This window comes from Lycorma delicatula, chromosome 1, assembly GCF_047948215.1.
Source record: "Lycorma delicatula isolate Av1 chromosome 1, ASM4794821v1, whole genome shotgun sequence".
Taxonomy (NCBI): domain Eukaryota; kingdom Metazoa; phylum Arthropoda; class Insecta; order Hemiptera; family Fulgoridae; genus Lycorma; species Lycorma delicatula.
In genome coordinates this window covers 361,145,130-361,171,503 of record NC_134455.1, presented here as the reverse complement: position 1 = coordinate 361,171,503, position 26,374 = coordinate 361,145,130, and the positions used below count along the sequence as shown (strand labels likewise).

The window sequence follows — 26,374 nt, the reverse complement described above, 5'->3', positions numbered from 1 at the left end:
CGCAGCGTGCCTCAGGGAGTGTGCCTTTAAAATCTTCTAGTCTTACTAAAAGTAACCAAGAAATGTTGAGCCATTGATTGTAACCGTTTGCAAAGACGAAAAGGATGTATTATATATGAAGATATTATTTAAACGAATGAAAAATATTGGGATAACAGCTCAAAAATTTATTCACTGGATGGATTGTGAACATCTAACTTTGAATACGGATAAAATCATATTTAAATTTGAATCTGGCTTCTCAGGTAGACGTAACCTCTCTATTTGCGTGTAGAAAATTCCTTTCAATGATAATGCTGTTTTTTCGGTTCCCACGAAGCGAAATTTCTGAGTGTTTTTTAAGATGACAAGTTCTCCTGCAAAGATCAAATCGATTACCTTTGTAATCAATTTGAGGTTTGCCTCGATTTAATATTACAGTACTTGCTCCGTAAAAACGATAAGTATGTTTCGTTTTTAATACATAATATCATGCCTGTAATATTCTTGTATAAATTATAATATCATATGTTGGAACTTCCTCCAAAAGTCAGATCGAGGTTTTAATACAAAAAAATAGGCTGTCAAATCATTATCTCGGGTCGATAAACATAAATCGCTTAGACTTACATCTAAAAATTAAATACATTAACTTGTTTTAGTGTTTAATAATATTTTATATATATATGTATATATTTATATTTTATTTAAAATTTGTATTGTATTCCCTTGATCTATAATAAATGTTTTTTACGTAGTTATCAGAATATATTATTGAACCTTTGTTTCATTTATTTATTTGTTTACTTTACGGTAGATTTCAACTTTGTTTCATACGATTGTTAGTAATTTAAATAAAATATTTTATTCTTTCAACTAATATTTCAGCCAGACTTTTTGCTTGGCTGAGTCGCTGACCAATTTATTTTATTGTTCTACTTTCATCTAATGCTAAAGACCAAACTAGCGTCTTAAGTGTCCGTTTAGAAAAATGCTAGTAATGAAATTAATAAATTTACCAAACACTTGATATTTAGAATAATGTGATTTTTCTAACATTACATTTATTTTTATTCTTTTATACAGTTACAGAACTTGCAGATAACCTAAATATACAAAGAGATTGAAATTAAATTTGATTATTTTTATAAGTGGTCTTAAAATGGGACAAAAAGTTCTCGCACCAAACCTTCAGTAAATAAATGATTTTCTTTTATACAATTTGAACTAAATTATCCTTTATTTTCTTGTCAACATGTGTATAGTATCTTCAAACATTTGTATGTAGTTCTTTTTACTTTATTTATAAAAATTTGCAATTCATTTCAATGTACTGTTATATAACAGTACATTTATAAATTATAAACGAAAAGGTTTAATTTAAAACATAAATTGTAAAATCGATCTTCTCCCTTAATGGATATTTTATAAATTATAATTAGTTCTATATTTTATACTGTATTTTATTATTTGACAAGTATTCGTACACTTAAGCTGGTGATTGCAGAATATATGGAATATAGCTGTTTCAAAAGATACATTTTATTTCGTCAATGTTAAAAACATAATCTCTTTTATACATTATTAAAAATTTTATACAATATTTTAAATACAAATTATTTTATACAATATTAAAAATTGTAATGTCGGACAGTAGAAAATGACCGACTCATATTCGTTTTTGTATAACTCAGTTCAAATAGTATTGAAGTTTTTTAAATTTTTTGGTTTCCTTCCGCTAAAAATAACAAGAGCCGAATTCGGATTCTTCAAATACGACTGGAAGTGTTACGCATTTTGGTATTCCTATTTAATTTTAGGTGTAATTTTTTCCTTCTCGTACTTTCCAAGATATTTCGAAACATTCCAAGATATCATCGGCACAAATAAACATACCAATTACAGTCCGAATTCTAAATTAATAAGTATTCTATTGCATTTCTATTCGTTGAATATAATTTTACAACAGCTATCCCTTATACCATTGTTTAAGAATATTAATAATATTTTTATAAAAATCGAAAAATTTGATAAAAACGTGCAATCGTACTTTCCTTCCTACAATGTAAATAGATTTTTTGAGAACGAATACGATAAATATTTTAATTTCGCTTTATTAACAATCATCTTTCCATTTACATTACTATGCGCTTACCTAGACTACATGAATTTTAAAATTTATAGCGTGCTTGAAAGAGGTTTGTTTCTTTTTTTATTGACTTTTCCAGCTCACATGAGTTTCATATTGAATGTTGTATTTTTAACAGCTTTACAAAAAAGGATAAAAATTTTGCATCATTTACTGAGTACGTTCACAGTAAATATTAGACGAGGCACGTTAGAGCACGATACACCGTCACAATTTATAGGGAAATTAAGATCGCTGCATAATGATTTGAATGAATATTTTTCTGAAGTAAAAAACGCATTCAGATGGGAACGTTTGTTTAATCATTTTTATACTAGATATGCTAATAATACCATCGATGGTTTTTTCATTAAAAATGAAATTTCACGCTCGAGTAGCAGTATTTGCTTTTTATCATATTTCAATATATGTGGTTGTAGCCGTTTTATCCACCAGATCAAATATAATGGTAAGTTAAAAAATTTTAAAATTAGAATTAGCCGTTTATAAAAACGAAATTATGTTCGATAAAATGTCTGGTATTTATATCTAAACAATATTTTTTATCGCTATCTGTTGTCGAATTTTTCTTCGACGGAAAGTGGCATTTTAGAACCGTAGTAACCCTGAAAATGGAACGGTGGTCATGAAAAGATCTGTTTATGTGTTTAGCGACGGAATGGAATGTTTTGTTGGGTCCGGAAGCTGGTATCCGGCGATGTCGGCTCGGCTGTAGTCGGGAAGTTACTACTCGTCTTTTGGGATAGGACCGAACTTTACCTCAGCGGAAGTTCGATCCCCACTGGAATGGCAGTGATGGCCCCACAGCCTCGAAGTTTCGGGTGGGCCTCGGTCATCTTCCGCCATACGGCCAAGGCGGTTCTCCCGGGGAACCTCCTAGACCGCTCCTGCTGATGGGTCTGATGATCGGCCTGCCGGCCAGGACGCTTGAAACCCGGCGAACTTCGGCGGAAAGGTAGCGTTCGTGCCCAACAACCCCCATGACCACCAGGCCTGCTTCTCCGGCGTGGATGCTGACATCTAACGGGAGGTCCCAGGTTGGGCTGGCCAGGGATTTTCTTCTTTCGTCTTCTATCTTCTTCTTCTCCAGGTTCGCCGACGAATTAGCTCTCGCAGTACTGACACCGTACTTAACTGACAGATCGTTGTGGAGCCGTACCGCTGTGGTGGGATACATTGCGCGTCAGCTATCTTGTGGGGGGAGTGATGCTCTACATGTGCGTAGGTATACTGTACTACCGCTTACATCTGAACGGCGACCATCGAGCCCGCAGATATGAAGCCCAACATGTATGTAGAAAAAAGTGCCCCTCGTCTATGCGGGCGCATATGGATCAAGATCGGATGAATCTCGCTATAGTTCAGTTGTCAGGGTGTTGTGTCCAGGTTGGAGCCTAGATACGTGTACGTTTAGCCGAATGCCTTTCATAAACTCTCCCTGTACGTTGAATGTCAATGTACCAGCCATTTGGAGCCTCGAATCCTGCATGTCGACCATCACCTGCATGGCCTGCGTGTTGTCTGAAGAACACTTTATCGTCCATCATAAATTTCGGTTGTTTACTGATTTCTACGAACCTCTTTTCACAGTAGACCTCCTGGTATGATGCTCCCTAACTTCTTACGCTTGCAGTTTGTGAGCGCAGTCCCATTATCTGTTACCAGAAATGTAGGACAGCTTTAGCTGCAAAACGTTTCCTGTAGCTAAACCTAGGAATAGTTTTACACAATCTTTAGCTCATATGGCTAAAGATTGTGTCTGTATCAGCTAGAGGAGCAGGCCTTACCTCTATCTAGCGGGAAAACAAGGTCAGTCGGTATCACTAGGAACTTATTCTTTCGTTCCGTTTGTGGATACGGAGCCATTAAGTCAATCGCCATATGCTTCTAACAAGTTGTAGGTCTCCTAGTTCTCTGATTTTCTGGTAGAGTGTTTGGCCCTCGTTTGTAGCGGGCGCATGTACGGCACTGCCCGATGTACTGCTGAAAGTTCTTCATAAGACCCTGCAAATCACTCTCTTAGCCATATCAAAACCTTATTTTCTGTTCTGAAAATGAAAGTTTGGTCTGTGAAGTACGGTTGATTACCCACACCAGGGTGAGACATTCAAGATCACTGGAATGATATATCTTCTCTGCCTCTAAGAGCTTCGTGCTGGCGGAAGAGATGACTCTTCGCTACTCCTTCTTGTCTTGTTGGTAAAGTACGGCTCCGAGTCATTGATGGCCTTCGTCGGTTTGAAATACAGAAGGAAACTCTTGACCCGGCCGAGATAACTTCAACGGTTGGCTGAAGCCCTGTCAATGAGCTTCTAAAGCTTGCTGTTCACTGTCATCTGTTATGCTCAATAAATACTTTATTGTGTCTAATAAATGTTCTGTTAACATTTATAATTGAGTTAATGTCACGAACAGTTGATATTTGAACTAAAAAAATTAATTTAAGTAAAAAAAAAACAAAGTCTGAGTTCAGGTTGTTATATTTTAATTAAGATAATATCGGCAGAAATATATTTAATTATTTTTGTGTTAAACACTGATATTTTATAAAGCATTAAAGTGTTTCATAATGTTCATAATTTTCTTTTATCAGGTTCGTGCTATCATAAAAGATTTATTAAAAATGAACACGGTTCTTATTGACGACGACTTAAAGGATGAGGTAAAAATATTTTCATTTTTATTTTATTTTTTTATCATAAGTAGATGTTTGTGTATATGGATACGTGCATCCATATGAGTTAACAATTGAAAGGTCTATTTACTACTTTTAGGTTAGTGTCTTAGGCTAGCACACGCAACATAAAATTTGTACGTGCAGAAAATGACAAGCATTTAGAAAAAATAATGGCAATTTAAAAAAAGAACAAGATTAGGATTACTGTTTGTTCACGGCATATCTTACAATACTTATGATTTGCACGAGTACTAGTGTAACAATCTCGTCAAGTGTAACCATTTGTATACAATATTTTCTCCGTGCAGACGCTTCATAAAATATTGTTTAAATAGCAATGAATTGTAAATTTCCAAATTTTTAATACAAAGCTTCAAATTTTACTTGCTTTGAAGTCATATATACAAAATTATACGTATTGATAGTTCAAGAGCTTTTTTTAAGTGGATGCTCAGGAAAGGGTTTTATTTTCGATCGTATTCGCTGAAAACTCTCAAAAAAAATATTAGGAGTCGTTGCATCCGGATTAATTTTTATAAAGTAACTTGTGGAATTGTTTGATTATTATTATTTATGATTTTTTAATATTATTATTTTTTTACATTCTAGACTAGAATATTATTCAAAAATCCACTTTAACTTTTAAATAATTTAAGCTACGAAATTCTTAGATAATAAAAAGTATTGTAACGTTTTGTGATATAAAAAATATACTTTCACATTGTACAATAAAATAATAGAATGAAAAAATATTATTGTAAATTAATAAATATCTTCTTAGGTAATACTTTTTTTATAATCCTTGGAAAATTGATTCATTAATAGAAATATTTTATATATATAAAATGGAAATTTATACTGTCAATATTTTGAAAAATATCCCGTACATAAATTGCGGTAAGTCTACAGGTCAAAACACGTACTTATAACGATACAAATTACCCAAACGTCTACTGTATATTACACTCAGTGTTTATGGGTAATTTGAAATCAATAAAATGGAAAATCTCGTAGCAATAATCAGTCGAATATAAACTAAACTTCTCTACAAAGTTAAAGAGATTAAGCCCTGAAAGCATTTCATCGCTAGACAATTATCTAGTCACCGATACTTCACGGATCGCTGTAAAATTTTCAGTAATCCTTGTTGTAAACATAACCTGTTTATGTGATTTTTGTTAAGTTCGTTACATCTTTTATTAGAGGAGCATTGTGTTTGGGTATACGTGCAGAACACGTTGTTGAATTTCAATCACATATCTACAGAAAAAATATAAATAAAATGTAAAAAAATTGTTCCGCTTATGAATAATTCACGTTCGACTTTACTATGAATATGAATATTCATTTTCATATTCACATCCACACGCTACGGTTATTGAAATTTATCTCTTGCAGTTTCCGCTTGTTGAATTTCAACCTGAGATAACGTTCGGCAAGTAGCCTTATGTATTCGGGATATATTATATTCGATAAGAAATGATAAACCAAGTTTTACAAAATGAAGCCCGACTTGATCCGATACAAATAAGGCATTCTGTATTTTAACTGAAGAAATTAGTATGTAATATTATAATATTATTTTATTTTTTGCAATTTTTTAACAGCTCTTATTGTTGCAGATATATTTTTTGATAAGTCAGCTGCATGAGACACCGTTTAATACTTGCACAAAATTCGGACTTGTTATTACTAATACTATAATTATTAAGGTATCGGAATATTATTTTTACATAATTAAAAGCGTAACGTATAAACGTATATTAATAATTACATAACCTTCGTTTTGAGTCAAATTTTTTGTACATATTATCTAATAAACCTATAGAATATTTTTACAACCTTAGTTGATCCTGATGTTTTGTTTAAAATTAAGCAGTATTAAATTTCAGTACGTAGAACCAATTAATATTTCACATTTCACTACAAATATTTAGGATCGGTGGATGTTTTCTTCACATAATTCGGAAATTATCGAGTGTTTTAATCAGTTAATAAAATTTAAAAAATCTCATTGCTATATCATACATCTAATAAAGTGAAAATGAAGTTGTTCCTTAAGAATACGCCACGTTCACAATAAATGCAGGTATGGCTGACTCCTAAGCTATTCAGGACAGGATGATATTTCTAACAGTGAAGTGGCCTAACACTTTGAAATATAATAGTTTTTCCTGTGCTGTAAGTTTACTGCTTCTAAGGCTGGGGATTCTCAGTTTATTACCATTACGCATTTCATTTATTAATACTCAATTCTGAAGTGGTTTTAGCTAAATGAATACTGGATGAATACTAACGATGCAGAGAACTCTTTCCTTTATTTTCATCTTTTATATCTGCGAAGTTCAGATAAACATTACTTGTACATGTAAGGAACTGTCGACAATAAGTCTGCTGTAAAAATCAACATTCTGCTTCTCGGGTGCTTATATGAAAATTCCTGACTTCTAATACATTACCACAATCGGTAGCAAATATTATTATTTTTCTTGATCTTGTTTTATTTCTTGATGGAGAATAATTTTTTTATAAATTGATTTTATAATAAAATGATTGCGCTTTTTGAACTGCAATAAATGCATTATTTAAAGAGTTACATAAATCAAAACTAAATCTCCATAACGTTATTGTATTTTTTATCTCAATTGCAGTAAAATTTGTGTTACTGCTCTAATCAAAATATTTTTATATCATATTTTTAAAAAAATACTTTTTGTGTTCAGGACTTATCCAGACAAAAGATCTAAATCTTTCAGATATTTAAAACAAATAATTAAAATTAATTGATTTGTTATTTTGTATTAAAAATATTTTTATGTAAAATATTTTTTTCACCTACTATTATAAGATATAAATTACGTTTGTTTAGACTTTTTTTTAGTAAATTTATGTACTAGTCGCTCCCTTTATTTTTGAACATTTCTTACCTATCTGAATAAACAGATTTCAAATACATTACTGTATACAGGACCCTAAACAATTATAAATTAGATATTTACAAAAATGAAACCACAGATCATAAAAGTAGCAGTAGAGCCGACGAATAAAACTGCTTGAAAAATTGATGGGGTCTAAACAAAAAAAAGTAATGTATTATTTATTTCGTTATTTTTTCACAATTATATATTTTACGATAAAATTAAGGATTTAGCATTTCTTAACCAAACACTAAAAAATTAGAATTTACTACTACTTTTATAATATATTTACTGATAAAAATTTTTCTTTCTTTTTTAGGTTCTAAATGAGATTGTAAATCAATTAATATTAATTTTCCAGTTGGATAACGACGGATTGTAATACATATTTTATAAAACGTTGATACCAAATAAATTAAAAGAAAAAATAATAAAATTTTCAAGACAATTAAGTACAAAATGAAGATTTAATGATTTATATTATTAAAGACTATTAACTTCATTTCATTTTTGATTTTATCGTATATTGTATGAAAAAATGCGCGCGCACACCCGCACACACAAATAATCTTAGTATTAGTATCTCCAAAAAATAAAAGTATTAATGGAGTTCATCAACAAATCATGACCAAAATGTAATTTAATAAAATAATTATTCTTTCAACATTAATTATCTTTATTTATTCTACTAAAACCCTAGAAAAGTAGAGACCGGATCAGCTATTTTTTTTCACAGTCGGTCATTTACAAGTAGTAATGCGGAGAACAACATATCTGGCTTAAATTAAATTTTATCATCGCTGAAGAAGATGGTATATAATACAACTTAAGTGTTTCATTTACACGAACCGAAGGTCAACACCAGTGATAATAACACAAACGCCATCGTTTATATGCGTGCATCGACCAATAGTGTACATATACATTTGATAAAAATGCTTTAGAAATGAAATAACGAAAGTTTAACTTAATAAAATTATTAAATTTATTATTATTTTTCAAAATAAGCCCTTATAAGTCGATACATTTCTCCCTGCAATTGTTCTGCTATTTGAAATAATTAAATATACGGTATATGTTGATATCAAAATCTTCAAAAGGTTCTTCATCGCATTTGTTTTTCATTATTAAAAAATGTTACGCTTTCGATTGATATAATAAAAACTGTAAAGAACCGGTAGTCACCAGAGCCACGATTAGTAAGTAGAAAGACCTATAAACACGTGCAACAGCATGGTTTGACAGTAAATTCTCAACATAACCCGCAAAGGTAAAGACAGAATGTGCTATTTTTTTCACTCCCAGTGATTCACAAGCGATAATGCGGCAGAGAACATAACCGGCTTAAATTAAATTTTATTATCTGTGAAAAAGCCGGTTCACATTACAACTTAAGTGTACCCTTTACTAATAAACATTAACAAAAGGTAAACAACGATGACAGTAATAAAAACTCTTTCTTTTAAATCAGCATATCCATTAAAATTGTATATGTACACCTGATCAAAACGCATGAGTTATGAAGCAAAGAAAAAATTAACTTAATAAAATACTTGAATAGTTATTATACTTCAAAACTGGATGTGACCTTATTATTATCCTGATGTATTAAAATACATATATTTTGAAATAAGAAAATTTTCATAAGGTTATCGGTTTCATTTGGGAAGCTGTCAAACTCGTACAATAATATTTGTCGTTAGAAATTGTCAATGAACCTTGATCAACCGGTAGGAATATTTCTGATAAATCTTCAAGACACCGCTTCACAAGAACCGAGGTGGTTCGAGAAGTATACTCATGTTTTAGGGAAACCGTGATAATAATTTAAACGTTTGGGGAACAGAAATGGCTTAATAAGATGATTTTAAAAGGAATAAACATCTCGAGGTATATATGTAGTTAATTATTTAAAAGTTTAAACTTTTTCGCAGTTCAAATATTTATAAACTAACGACCCGTAGGAGCTTCGCTCGGGCTACATTGTTACATGCGTTTACCGTAGCGGTCAGCCTTTTTATTTTATATTTTTTAGTCAAGTAACGGGAGGCAGTTGCAGCCAGTCACATATACAGTAACGGTGGCACTGGCTGTATTAAGTACCCCTTAAAGAAATCGGATTTAAAAAACCGGAACGGTTTTTACATATATATAACTGAAGATTATTTGCAAGCCCATTCCCAGTTAATTTCTCGCTAACTGTTGTCGGGATCGGGAAAATTAATCATTCTTCAATTTTTTTTTACCTTTTTCATCACATTTCAAAGTCGAATTTCAAAAATCTATAAAATGGTTTATCGGTATACAGTAACTAAAAATCAGGTTGTTTTCTTCATTTGTTACGGAGAAATTAAAGAAACAACAGGGTTAAAAAGAAAATTCCAAAAACCATTTAACCCTTGAAACTTGCAATTTCAAAAAATCTAGAAACTGGTTTTTAGATATTCGTTATCAATCAGTTCAAACCCAGCTCACACAGTAATAGACATCAAAATTCATTAATTCATTAAAGTTTGTACTTCAACCGGCAAATCTCCAGTAATACAAATATATATAAATAAAACGTATATAAATTTTTCGGGATAAAATACAGATAGATTACTTTATTTAATGAAAATTTATTTCTATTATTATGTAATATTATTTATTTAATTGTTTAGAATCATTCAGTTCAAACCCTGTTCACAGTTCATTAATTCAATTATTTAATATTTTTGCTTCGACCGGCAAACCACCTCTACTATATACATATATTTTTCTTTTCGAAATGAAAGAAATATCCAAAAAGTGGGTAAAAATTTATTAGCGATACATCGGGTGGTTTTTTTTTTTTGCTTTATCCTGAACAAAATGACCTTCTTCCTCTTTATATAGTGGTATAGATAAATCTATTATAATGTTAGAAAATTATTTATCAAATGTGAAAATATAATACAGTTAGGTACGTGGAATATATCTGCAAATTCAGAAATTTAAAGGATATGTAATTAATCGGACGAGTAACTGGATTAAGTATTATGAGGAAGAAAATGCTAAAGGATATTAACAATTTTATTGCTGAAATGTATTAAATTCGTTCGTTGGGTTTCTTCTTGGTGGGGTAGAATAAATTCTAGCGGTTAAAAAGACCAATCCTTTCGTTTAGGTACATGTTACGCTATACCCATCGGGTTGGTCTAGTGGTTAACGCGTCTTCCCAAATCAGCTGATTTGGAAAGTCGAGAGTTACAGCGTGCAAGCCCTAGTAAAGCAAGTTATTTTTCCACGGACTTGAATACTAGATCGTGGATACCGGTGTTCTTTGGTGGTTGGGTTTCAATTAACTACACATCTCAGGAATGGTCGAACTAAGAATGTACAAGATTACACTTCATTTACACTCATACATATCATCCTCATTCAGACGATATGGATGCACTTGAAAGCGTTTTATTGAAACCCTTCACACAGACGTCACTGGAACAGCTAATTCGTTAGCCTTTCAGTTAAAGCTAGGCTTCCTAATGAATTTCCTAGGACTACGCACAATAGGACTCTTACACGTTCAACATTGTATTAGGGCACACTCGGTAGTCCAGTACTCTTCGATTTACAAATATAGCCGGTGGACTGAAATTGTTTATACCACCTACGAATGTAGATGGTATAAACTATTTTAAATTATTACGTAGTAAAACAAAAAACATTGTGTGCGCGTAAAGGACACACAAATGCATCACTTAATAACGACTATGGTCGTCTGAGAAATATTTTCAAGTTGAATTGCGATCTGGTGGTCGATAAAACGGTGCGTTGCGATTGCTATGCCTTTCACCCACGAAGATGGGCGTTTTCCTTTGACATGACTGTATCTTCTCCTATGCTACATGATCATAGATCCAGCACTCATTTAGAGTTATGATTCTCTTCAACAAAGTCAAAGTTGGTCACTGGGGGGAATCACAAATGTATTTCAAACGGAACGCCTGTTGAACGGTAAATACACATTTACACTTTGCAAACTGCAAAACACAGAACGCTTTATGTTGGAAGGGAGGGTCGCCATCTTTATTACAAGCATTTATGATTTTTGCTACAGTTTATGAGCTTGCATCCAGCTAAAACAGTTTCAAGTTGCTCTTTCATTTCATGTATAACTAACCAATGTACATGAAAATTAAGAAAATTACACACCTTTAAAAACCCGATATTCATTTTAAAACATTTTGTATTAAAAATAAAAGAAATGTACAAAAATAGTTTACTGATTATACTTTTCGTTATTTTTCCACAATTATACCACGTACAATAAAATTAAGCATTTCTTAACCTAACATTTTATAATTAGAATTTACTATTACTGTTTTTATATTTGATAATTGAAAAGATTTTTTTTTATAGGTTGTAAATGAGATTGTAAATCAATTAATATTAATTTTCCAGTTGGATCGTGATGAATTGTAGTAAAAATTTAATAAAATATTCAGATCAATTATATCTTACAAGAAAAAAGAATCAATTTTTGTACGATAAGTTAGAAAGTTTATAAAATAATGTATTTTCTACAAGCGGAAAAGTTAAAAAAACTAAGCTATATAAAAATAAAAGTAATCGGCCATAATATTAATAACAGATAATAAGGAGTACTTGCTTAATGAGATTTAAAATGAACGGGCAAGTAAAAATTATCTTAACCCAGTAAAATAATACGCCTTTGAATGAACTGAAAATTTACTTTGTAAAAATAAAAATTACAAAAATATAAATAGAACGTAATTTTTGCCACTGAAGCTTCTGGAAACTAAGGTACAGGATAATATCTATAGCTGTTACCGTGTCAGTTCTGATAAATTTCATCCCTCTTAGAAAGAAACTTTGCTGGAACATAAACTAAAAAAATGTAAACGTCATAATATTCAATACAGAATAAATACCATTCTTTTTTCCAGTGCGTGTGACATTGTAACGGGTTAAAACGAATCCTTTGTTCTATTTAGTGACCCGTTCGACGGTTCCAAGAAAGACCAAATTCTGAAAAATTTAGCTGTAGAAAATCAATAACAAATAATACTGGGCTTAAAACGCAGTAGCTCTTTTGATAAACGCGATGAAATTTTACTAATTAGGTTTGCGATTTGCACTAAGTAGACATAGATAACTGTAAATTTAGAAAATAATTAAGCACACGATAAAAATAAGTAGTGTAGTAAATAGAATAAGTAGAGTGATGTAGTAGAAAGAAAGCCAATAGCGTTGACTGTACAATGTATTAACGTCTCTTACTGGGTTTCGTAAAGCGTGGTAATTACGTAATTCTTTATCGGCCGAACAGTGATATCGTTAATACTAATATGAATTGGTGAAATAAAAATAATCGCGTCGGTTGAAAAGTTCAGACAATTGCCATTTACAGGCGTTCTGGAACGCAATTTTTCATGCTAGAAGATAACATACTTAAGATTACTTACTCCTGCATAATGCAGGAGTAGCCGCAAATAGCTCGCTACATCCAAGCTTAACGTAACGATTATATATTCCATTCATAGTACTCTTAAAACATAAAAATTGAAGAAACATTTTTTTCTTCATTATATAAAAGATATTTTATAATAGAGTGTATTTGAAAAAGATGTTCTTCTCAAAAGTATAAAGATGCAATTTGAGGAAAAGCAGTGCTTAAGAAAAGTTCCTTTATTTCAAACTAGTCCTTAACAATGAAAATGCTGGTTCTGCTCGTAAATTGAATAAATCATTGTTCTGCAAATGAGGAAAAGAGTAGTCGTGAGTTTATTTGAATATCTGTTCTTAATTTATGCGATGAGATAAACTCTTCCATGAAAAGACATTTAATTTTGGGGGATGAGAAAATGTTTCAAAATCTTTTATACAAACAAAACAAAAATGAGTCAAACTATTAATTTTCCGATCCCAAATTCCAGTTTATCGTTATTATTGTTGTATTATATATTTTTTTAAATATTTTCCTAGTAATCGTCTAAGGTAACGTACTATTTTTATCCATTTTCTGAATCCATTTTCTATCCTTTCAACATTTGTATATTACTTTTAGATAATATATGAATCTCTTTTCACGTATTATAACTGTTCAAGACAAATTAAAAATTCATTAAATTATTAAGTTACATAGCAGTACACTTTTAAACCCATTAACAAAACTGTTTTATTAAAAGATAAATTATAAGATTGCTCTTTTATCATGAAGTATATTGCATAAAGTGCATATGTAATTTTATAATTTATTCTATTTATTGAAAAGTATCGGTGCACTTACGCTTCTATATGTTATATGAAAAACATTCTTTTCGATGTAATAAATTTTATTTCGTTAATCCTGGAACACAATAAATTGTAATATCGATATAACAGAAGATGACCAACTCACATTCGTTTTTATATAATTCAGTTCGAGTAGTATTAAATATTTTTCGATTGTTTTGTTTACTTCCATTAAAAATAACAACAGCAGAATTTGGGTACTTCAGATACGACTGGAAGTGTTATGAATTTTGGTATTCGTATTTAATTTTAGGTATATGTTATTCCTACTTGTGCTTTCCATTATATTTTCACGGCATAAATACATATGCCAGTAACACGTCAATTTCTAAACTAGCAAATTTTCTAATGTATTTTTATTCGTGGACTATAATTTTACAACAACTGACATTCATACCGTTGTTTAAGAATATTAATAATATTTTTATCAAAATCGAAAGATTTGATAAACGTGTGCAGTCTGACTTTCCCTCCTACAATCTTAATAGATATTTTGAAAACGAATGCGATAAATACGTTAATATTGGTTTATTCGTAACCATCATCCCAGCTATATTAGTATCTACTTACCTACAATACATAAATTTGAACATTCATGTGCTTCAAACAATTTTGTTTTATTTTTTAATGATTTTCCCAATGCACATGTGTTTCGTACTGAACGTTGTGTTTTTATCATGTCTACAAAAAAGGATGAAAATTTTACATCATTTACTAACTACGTTCAAGGAAAATATTAGACGAGGCACATTAGAACATGATACGCCATCAAAATTTATAGAAAAAGTAAGATTGCTGCATTATGATTTAAATGAATATTTTTCTGAAGTAAAAAATGCATTCAGATGGGAACGTTTGTTTAATCATTTTTATACCAGATATGCAATTACACCGATGATAATTTTTTCATTTAAATTAAAAGATCATGTTCCAACTGGATTATGGATTATATATTATATTTCAGTGTACGTGATTGTAGTGTTTTATCCACCAGATCAAACAACATGGTAAGTCAGATTTAAAAAAAAAATTAAATATTCTTTTTTTTTTTTTTTTGTCTTCAGTCATTTGACTGGTTTGATGCAGCTGTCCAAGATTCCCTATCTAGTGCTAGTCGTTTCATTTCAGTATACCCTCTACATCCTACATCCCTAACAATTTGTTTTACATATTCCAAACGTGGCCTGCCTACACAATTTTTCCTTTCGACCTCTCCTTCCAATATTAAAGCTACTATTCCAGGATGCCTTAGTATGTGGACTATAAGTGTCTCTTCTTTTAACTATATTTTTCCAAATGCTTCTTTCTTCATCTATTTGCCGCAATACCTCTTCATTTGTCACTTTATCCACCCGTCTGATTTTTAACATTCTCCTATAGCACCGCATTTCAAAAGCTTCTAATCTTTTCTTCTCAGATACTCCGATTGTCCAAGTTTCACTTCCATATAAAGCGACACTCCAAACATATACTTTCAAAAATCTTTTCCTGACATTTAAATTAATTTTTGATGTAAACAAATTATATTTCTTACTGAAGGCTCGTTTCGCTTGTGCTATTCGGCATTCTATATCACTCCTGCTTCGTCCATCTTTTTAAAAACGTAATTATGTTCAATAAAATGTCTGGCAGTTATAGCTACACAATTGTTTTTATCATTAGCCAAACAATACTTCTCTCCTGAATTAGAAATGTTTTGGTAAGCTGACTTGGTATAAATATATGTTGAGGTTTTATCATACACGGCGAAATTTTAATTGTAAAATAAATAAATAACTGAGTTTAAATAAAATCTCAAAGCTTGATATCAGAAGGCGAGAACACCTGCTATCCTCAACAAATATCTTATTTTGCTTAATTAATGTTTTGTGTGAAACCTTACAATAGATTAATGTTCACAAATATTTCATATTTGAACTAAAACCATGCATTTATATAGCAAAAAAAAATATTGATTTAGGATCGTAACAATTTATTTATCCTAATATCGATAGTTATTTTTGTGTTGAACATGGCTATTTTAAAAATCATTTAAACGTTTAATAATGGTCATAATTTATCTTTTCCAGGTTCGTGCTATGATAAAGGATTTACTAAAAATGAACACGGTTCTAATTGATGACGACTTAAAGGATGAGGTAAAAATAAATTTTTATCTTGAGTGGATGTTTGCGAGTGGATGCACCTGTAAGTTGAAAAGTTTTATTTACTCGTTTTAGATTTCTGTGTTGGGATAGTACACACTCAATAGAAAAATGTACATGGCCAAAACGATATAAATTTTGAAAAAAACGTGAGTTTAGAAAGAAGTAAAAGTTTTGGATGACTGTGTGTTCAGTAAATATCTTCCAATACTAATAATTATCATAAGTTCTAACAAAGCAATATTGTCTAGAATAACCCATTTATAATATTTCTGTCCTTTATAAACGCTTAAGTAATATCGTTCAAAAAGCAACAGAATGTGAGTTTCGAAATTTTTAAATGCAAGCTTCAAATTTTACAACCTTTGAAGCGATATATCCATAATTAATATATATATATAATTAATTACGTATTTATATTTCAGGATCTTTTTACAAGTTATGGACCACGAAAGGGTTTTATTTTCTACGGGTTTCGTTGAAAATGCTTAAATAGAACATACGAATATGAACACAATATAAAAAATATGTTCCTCTTATGAATAAATCATCATTTCGACTATATTAAGAATATGAATATTAATCATACGGTAGGGTTACTGGAATGCTCTTGCAGTTACTGCTTGTTGAATTTCAATAAACGATAAAGCTGTTGAAGTAGCCCTATAAAATTTTGATATGTTCGATGAGAAATGAGAAACCATATTTTACATGCTGTGGTTACAGGTTATGATTAAAATGGTGCACTCTAAATATTAACTGGACAAATGTGGCTTCCACCATTAAAAGTTTATTTTGATTTTTATGCAATTTGTTAGCAGTTCTTATTTTTTTTGTTACAGATTTATTTCTTGATTAGTCAGCTGCATTCAACGGCATTTAATGTTTGTGGAAAGTTCGGACTTATTATTACTAACGCTATAATTATTAAGGTACCGGAATCTCATTTTTACACACTAAAAACGTAACATGCACTTACAATTATATGCGTTTAGATTCATATATTTAAGGGATGATTTTCCTTACAGTGAAGTGACAGAACACTTAAGTGCTCTGCCACTTCTGCTACTATGCTTTTAAGAGCACAGTAGTTTTTTCTATGTCTGATTTTACTGCTTCTAAGTTTGTGGATATTTACTTTATTTTTTATACTCCTTTCATTTATTATACTCACTTCATAAGTGGATTTAACTAAAAGTTTAGTGTTTTCAGGACAAAGGATAGCTTTAAATCTTCCATACCTTCAAAACAAATACTTGAACTTAATCGATTTGCTATTTTCTATTAAACATATTTTTACCTTACATACTTTCCCCCTACGATTAGCGAGCGATAGACAACAGGATACGTTTGTTCAGAATTTTTAGCAAATTCATACTCTAGTCGATTGCTTGGTTTTTGTACATTTTCTACCTACCTGAATAAACAAATGTAAAATAGATTACTGTAAACAGGACCCTTAACAATTATAAATTAGATATTTACAAAAATGAAACCAAAGCACTAGAACCGTTGAATAATACGGCATGAGGAATTTATATATTATATGTTTCATAACGAATATCGGGGGATTAATGGTATGTAATATTCACTAAGTTTTACGTACATTGATAAATTATAAATAAAATGAAAGAAAAACTTAATCAGTTTTCTTTATAAATGTTCAATTTGAGCATCATTCGTCTCACGGCACACATCTAGCCGATAGGAAGTTCATCCAATACTTTAATCAGCAAGCCCGTAGTAATTGATGCTAAAGCGGCCTCAATCCTTTGTCTGAAGTCGGTTAGGTCAGCCGGTAACGATGACGTATATACTTGATCCTTTATTAACCTCCAAATAAAAAAAAAATCACACGGGGTCAGATCGGGCAAACGTGAAGGCCACGTCAAACAAGCCCTTCTGGTCTCCGGCGAACGATTCAGAGTTTGGAGAGAATTTCATTCAACCGATCCCGTATAGCGTTGTGCCAATGAGAAGGAGCACTATCTTACTGTCAAATAAATTTCTGCGGTTCGTACTGCAGTTCAAGAAAGAGCCATAGGTGTAGCATATGAAGTTAGTTCATTCCAGACACGCTTGCTTCCGCGAAAAAAAAAGTTGGTATACTTTTCGTCAGGATACGGCACATAAAACGGGATCTCGTTCACGCAGAAATATTTAGTGAGGATTCTCTGATCCCCAGATACTTTATGTGAGTTTACTTTTCAATTAACATGAAATGTTGATTCGTCATCGATACGACGCGATAAAGAAAGTTTTCGTCACGGTGCATCATCTCTTTTGCGAAGCTAACATGCAAAACATAATCTGTAGGGTTTAGAGCTTTTAACAGCTGCAGACGATATGGATGCACTTAAAAGCGTTTTATTGAAACCCTTCACACAGACGTCACTGGAACAGCTAATTTGTTAGCCTTTCAGTTAAGGCTAGGCTTCCTAATGAATTTCCTAGGACTACGCACAATAGGACTCTTACACGTTCAACATTGTATTAGGGCACACTCGGTAGTCCAGTACTTTTCCATTTACAAATACAGCCGGTGGACTGAAATTGTTTATACCACCTACGATTGTAGATGGTATAAACTATTTTAAATTATTACGTAGTAAAACAAAAAACAGTGTGTGCGCGTAAGGGTCACACAAATACATCACTTTATAACAACTATGGTCGTCTGAGAAATATTTTCAAGTTGAATTGCGATCTGGTGGTCGATAAAACTGTGCGTTGCGATTGCTATGCCTTTCACCCACGAAGATGGGCGTTTTCCTTTGACATGACTGCATCTTCTCCTAATCTACATGATCATAGATCCAGCACTCATTTAGAGTTATGATTCTCTTCAACAAAATCAAAGTTGGTCACTGGGGGGAATCACAAATGTATTTCAAACGGAACGCCCGTTGAACGGTAAATACACATTTACACTTTGCAAACTGCAAAACACAGAACGCTTTATGTTGGAAGGGAGAGTCGCCATATTTATTACAAGCATTTATGATTTTTGCTACAGTTTATGAGCTTGCATCCAGCTAAAACAGTTTCAAGTTGCTCTTTCATTTCATGTATAACTAACCAATGTACATGAAAATTAAGAAATATTACACACCTTTAAAAACCCGATATTCATTTTAAAACATTTTGTATTAAAAATAAAAGAAATGTACAAAAATAGTTTACTGACTATAATTTTCGTTATTTTTCCACAATTATACCACGTACAATAAAATTAAGCATTTCTTAACCAAACATTTTATAATTAGAATTTACTATTACTGTTTTTATATCTGATAATTGAAAAGATTTTTTTTTATAGGTTGTAAATGAGATCGTAAATCAATTAATATTAATTTTCCAGTTGGATCGAGATGAATTGTAGTACAAATTTAATAAAATATTCAGATCAATTATATCTTACAAGAAAAAAGAAACAATTTTTCAAGACAATTATGGTCAAAATGAAGCCTTTAAATCTTCTCACTTATGGTTTTAACTTCTTACTTCGTAGTAAAACGCAAAAGGGTGTGTGCGTAAGTGACACACAAATACATCACTTTATAATAACTATGGTCGTCTGAGAAATATTCTCAAGTTGAATTGCGATCTAGTGGTCGATAAAACGGTGCGTTGCGATTGCTATGCCTTTCACCCACGAAGATGGGCGTTTTCCTTTGACATGATTGTATCTTCTCCTAAGCTACATGACCGTAGATCCAGCACTCATTTAGAGTTATGATTCTCTTCAATAAAATCAAAGTTGTTCTTTTAGCAAACCAGAATGGTTTTCGTGAAACACGAAAACAGCAGTGGGGATCCTCAGCGCAAATTTTCCAGTAACGTTTCCTGCAAACGTTGTCAGTTGGCATTGACTGTTCTGTACCGACTGAATTTCCCCTTTAATTTAAATCTCTGAAATTTCATTTATGATCTTCTTTCAATCACAGCCAATCGTTCTCAATTGTTTCTGAATGTTTGCTGATTGAGAGCCAGATTACCGTTTTCCGAACGGTAGCGAATGCAGTGTGCAGAGTTTTACATAAAACCACATGACTTCGCTATGAAAAGCAAATGAAATACTAGTCCAGTTTCATAAAGCAAGTTGTTGGCAAGAAAGGAAATTCTTCAGGAATTATTTTTTGTACTATAATCGCAAATATTTGTAGAGCAGATCTGAAATACACGTATGGCATATCAATATTTATTAAAAAAAGATGCTGTTCTGGAGTCAATAAAACATTTATAATTTAATTTTATTTTCAACCATTTTTACAAAAAAAATACGCAGAAATATCATAATGTATTTTATTTTCACCGAAATTATAAGATAATTTTAGATAACATTTTGGGTTATTTATTTTACTTCAATATACTTGTACATGTTTTATCTAAAAGATCAAATAAAATTGTAAATAGCTATTTTTTAATTAATAAAAATAGTTTAAATTGTATAAATTCTTTAAAAGTTCTTATGTGTTCCAAGAAAAAAATTACTTTTCTATTAAAACTAAATTATCGACAAAACGAACGAAATTAAGGTTTCTTCTAAAAACCACTACTGATATAAATGATATTGTTAACCCCGATATTATTATCATCGGTTATTGATTACTACTTAAATTTATAATAAATTTTACAAAGCTGCTGTTGATTCAAGCACATTATTTCGTTTAAAATATTTATGAAAATTAGTCGCAAATATTTTCTCAATATGTCGATCCTATCATTTCACCTCGTAATTTACTTATCTTCCAACAATTACCGTTACATTAACTATCAGTAATTGCTGATGTAACCTTCACCTCATACGAGTTGAATTATTATTAAGACCTATTTTTATTAAGAGTAGTGTAATACTCCATCAATATTATGTATCTAACCAAGCATAACTTTTTAATATTAATGTACAGCGTCATGTTATACAACAGCCATATCAAATTTATTTTCTTAAAATTGAAAATTAATTATTTATTTTAACAAAATATTTTTACCATTTTTATAAATTTACTAATCCAATAAAGCTGAATTTGCTGACTGCTAGTTTTAAAATGCAGTTGATCTCATTTTTAAACAATATATATAATTGATGGCTTCATTATTTTTATTTTATCCAGTGTCAAATTTATTTATTTATTTATGCTCACATATAATCAATATGATTGCACAGTGTCATACTTTTCTGTAATAACATGGAATTTAACTTTTCTCATTTTTATTTCTTAATTCTACTCCGGTCAAGATGTAGCGTTTACTATTTTTCAAAGTACTTCTGGAGTTTTTTTTTTTTGCTATCCATGGAACTTGAAAGAATAGATAATAATCACAAATACAGAGTGAAGAATAAATACATTCTTTTATTTATTTTAATCACTGTTGCCCTGTAACACCATGTGAGATAAAAATTCACAGTTGTATCGGTCATGTCAATAGGTATAATTAGAAAAAAAAATTATTTTGAGCGAAACAGGAGTAGCGATGAAAAACTTTATACCATTTTAAATTTCAAATAAAACAACAGCACCTCACCTATATGAAACTCATTAGACTATTGAAAGGATGTCTAACCGATTCATACCAACTTTCAAACCCAATTTAATATAAAAGTCTTTCTAATTAAGAAGAAATGAAACCATACCTATTAATTTCATGATATTATTCACACAATTCTCTTCATTAATTATACACGTCTCCGTCTATAAATTCGGATGAATTTTTATAAAATACTAAAGATTTTCCGACATAAACCGATAAAAGTTTCAGCAGTTGAAGAGGCTGGAAACTTAGTTTTAAGGATTTAAAGAAGGTTTCTGTATCAATTATGATTAATTTATCCTTTATTAGAAATAAACCTTGACTCGCACAATATTTACCAAAAAATAATTACACATTAATATTCAGTAAAGATAGATATATGTGTAAAACACCATTTTTGAGCACTTTATTTTTAATATAAGTGAAACAGTGTAATGATTGATAAATAATATAAATTGAAAATTATAACTGAGAAATAACATCAGATTTTAATGGGTAATTTCTGTTTTTATAACTGAACTAATTTATTAGGTTTTTTAACTTATTATTCACCCTTTTTTTTTTTTTTGTCTTTAGTCATTTGGCTGGTTTGATGCAGCTCTCCAAGATTCCCTATCTAGCGCTAGTCGTTTCATTTCAGTATACCCTTACATCCCTAACAATTTGTTTTACATATTCCAAACGTGGTCTGCCTACACAATTTTTTCCTTCTACCTTCCTTCCAATATTAAAGCGACTATTCCACGATGCCTTAGTATGTGGCCTATAAGTCTGTCTCTTCTTTTAACTATATTTTTCCAAATGCTTCTTTTTTCATCTATTTGTCGCAATACCTCTTCATTTGTCACTTTATCCACCCATCTGATTTTTAACATTCTCCTATAGCACCGCATTTCAAAAGCATCTAATCTTTTCTTCTCAGATACTCCGATCGTCCAAGTTTCACTTCCATATAAAGCGACACTCCAAACATATACTTTCAAAAATCTTTTCCTGACATTTAAATTAATTTTTGATGTAAACAAATTATATTTCTTACTGAAGGCTCGTTTCGCTTGTGCTATTCGGCATTTTATATCGCTCCTCCTTCGTCCATCTTTAGTAATTCTACTTCCCAAATAACAAAATTCATCTACTTCCATAATCTTTTCTACTCCTATTTTCACATTCAGTGGTCCATCTTTGTTATTTCTACAACATTTCATTACATTTGTTTTGTTCTTGTTTATTTTCATGCGATAGTTCTTGCGTAGGACTTCATCTATGCCGTTCATTGTTTCTTCTAAATCCTTTTTACTCTCGGCTAGAATTACTATATCATCAGCAAATCGTAGCATCTTCATCTTTTCACCTTGTACTGTTACTCCGAATCTAAATTGTTCTTTAACATCATTAACTGCTAGTTCCATGTAAAGATTAAAAAGTAACGGAGATAGGGAACATCCTTGTCGGACTCCCTTTCTTATTACGGCTTCTTTCTTTGTTCTTCAATTATTACTGTTGCTGTTTGGTGCCTGTATATGTTAGCAATTGTTCTTCTATTTCTGTATTTGAACACTAATTTTTTTTAAATGCTGAACATTTTATTCCAGTCTACGTTATCGAATGCCTTTTCTAGGTCTATAAACGCCAAGTATGTTGGTTTGTTTTTCTTTAATCTTCCTTCTACTATTAATCTGAGGCCTAAAATTGCTTCCATTGTCCCTATACCTTTCCTGAAACCAAATTGGTCTTCTCCTAACACTTCTTCCACTCTCCTCTCAATTCTTGTGTATAGAATTCTAGTTAAGATTTTTGATGCATGACTAGTTAAACTAATTGTTCTGTATTCTTCACATTTATCTGCCCCTGCTTTCTTTGGTATCATGACTATAACAGTTTTTTTGAAGTCTGACGGAAATTCCCCTTTTTCATAAATATTACACACCAGTTTGTATAATCTATCAATCGCTTCCTCACCTGCACTGCGCAGTAATTCTACAGGTATTCCGTCTATTCCAGGAGCCTTTCTGCCATTCAAATCTTTTAATGCTCTCTTAAATTCAGATCTCAGTATTGTTTCTCCCATTTCATCCTCCTCAACTTCCTCTTCTTCCTCTATAACACCATTTTCTAATTCATTTCCTCCGTATAACTCTTCAATATATTCCACCCATCTATCGACTTTACCCTTCGTATTACATATTGGTGTACCATTTTTGTTTAACACATTATTAGATTTTAATTTATGTACCCCAAAATTTTCCTTAACTTTCCTGTATGCTCCGTCTATTTTACCAATGTTCATTTCTCTTTCCACTTCTGAACACTTTTCTTTAATCCACTGTTCTTTCGCCAGTTTGCACTTCCTGTTTATAGCATTTCTTAATTGCCGATAGTTCCTTTTACTTTCTTCATCACTAGTATTCTTATATTTTCTACGTAATTTATAATTATTTGAACTAATAACTAATTTTAACGCTGGTGACTTTATCTTAGATAATATTGTCGAAAATAAGCATCCATTTTGGATATCAGCATTTTATATTAGTTTATACATTAATTTTGTTTCACGTCACTCAAGTAGTTATGTGGTGTAAGTGAGATGTGTTGTATCCGTAACCTGGACACACTGGTTCGAATCAAATTTCATATACATATATTTTTTTAAATTTAAATACGAGGTTTGTTTAAAAAAAAGAAAACCTCACGTTTTTAATTACGTGCCAGTGGAGATATTTAGTGACATGCGGTTGGCAGCAGTGTGTTCTGCATAACCTCCTCTGTAACCACATGTTCTTGGATTGTGATATCTCATTTAGTTTTCTTGTTATTGTTATATGAGTGCAACATGTTTAAGTGTTAGTAGCGATTTTTTTAATGTGTGATTTTTTGATGATTGAACTTTTGTCTCAATGTCGTAGCTGTAAACCCAGCTTTCGTCTCACGCTATGATCCTTTGCATGAATATTTCATTGTCATCGGCTTGTTCAAGGAGTTGACAGCAATTGTCCACTCTATGTTCTTTCTGCTTTTTATTCATCAAATACAGAACAAACTTTGCTGCCTATGCATATTCAATTTTTCAGTCAAAATGTCACAGCATGATCCAATCGAGATGCTAACTCTTTCTGCAAGTTCTCTGACAATCAATCAGCGATTTGCTCGCCTCAGATCGTTGATTTTCTGAACGTGTCATCAGTTGAAGTCGAAGGCCTTCTTGGTCGAGGGTCATCTTCAATTGGCTGACAACCACTTTTAAATTGTGAAAACCATTTGCAGCATTGAATATGACCCAGAGCATCATCTCTGTAAGATTGTTTCAAAACTTGAAAAGTTTCTGTGAAAGTTTTCCCCTTTAACACAAAACTTTATGTTGTATTGTTGCTCCTGAAAAACACACATTACAAAAATCACTACTACCACTTAAACGTGTTGCACTGAAATAACAATAACACAGAAACTAAATGAGATATCAACAATCCAAGAACATGTGGTTAGAGAGAAGGTTATGAGGAACTCAATGCTTCCAACTGCATGTCACTAAATATCTCCGTTGGCACGTAATTAAAGACGTTTGGTCTTTTTTTGAACAAACCTTTTATATAGATTTATTAATAATTATTAACCTAGTGAAATAAATATTAATAACCTATTGATTTTAATTATTGAATTAAAATGAAAAGTACATAAAATTTTATTTCACTAATAACTTCTGATTATTTTTTGTTGTTGTTATTGAATTATTATTTATTGTTAAAATTTTTTTTACAATCAGAGTTTAACAATTATTAATAAATCAATATATTTAAATTAAAAAAAAAAAAAATTTTTTTAAATGTATATGAAGTCGAATTCGAACCTATGTATAACTTCCCTTTATAAGTTCTAAATATTTCATTAATTAAAATTTCTTTTGGCTATAACTCTGAAACCAATGAAAATAAGTACCACTTATCATATATTGTTGAAAAGCTCTCAATGAGGACTTATTACTGCAGTTAAGAAAAAGTCCAAAACCAAAATTTTTTTTATTTTGGCTTTTTTGGACACATTGATCTAGTCGATTGCAACATTCTATGGATAATTGTTTTTGAGTTGTGCGAGATACATACATTTTGTACATACGTATGTATGTACAGACGTCACACCAAAACTAGTCAAAATGGATTCAGGGATGGTCAAAATGGATATTTCCATTGAAATCTGAAAACAAAATTTTTTGTGATCACAGTACTTTTTTTATTTTCTACAAGGAAGAAAAACAGATCACATAAAGAAATTAAAAACTTCATCATACCCCATAACGTAACATTAGCATTAATTCATTTACACTCCAGTAATAGAAAACTTTATTCTTAAAATCAGATAAAACAAATGAAGTACCATAAGAATACATCTCAAAAATAATACAGTACTAGACATTATTACAAAACAATATTATATTCTCAAACAAATGTGCATGTAATCTAACGGCTTTCCTATGGGTTATATTTCCAGTAGTATAGCTGAAATATCTGCAACATGTAGAATGATAAACTGTGTTACTTACCAAAATTAAACAAGATCACATATTATATTTACAATGAATAAACTTATTGTACCAAGGCATTGTAAGGCAGTTATTACCACAGATAAGCAAATTATACCGATTAAATTTTACACCTGAATATGAACACATTAAAAAAACGAATTTTCTTGAGCTCACTATTACAAACAA

At 31.0% G+C, this 26,374-nt stretch overlaps 1 pseudogene; it reads left to right on the top strand.

Moving 5' to 3' along the window:
• The window catches only part of LOC142317931 (uncharacterized), a 35,351-nt pseudogene that overhangs the window by 3,698 nt on the left and 5,279 nt on the right, over positions 1 to 26,374 (top strand).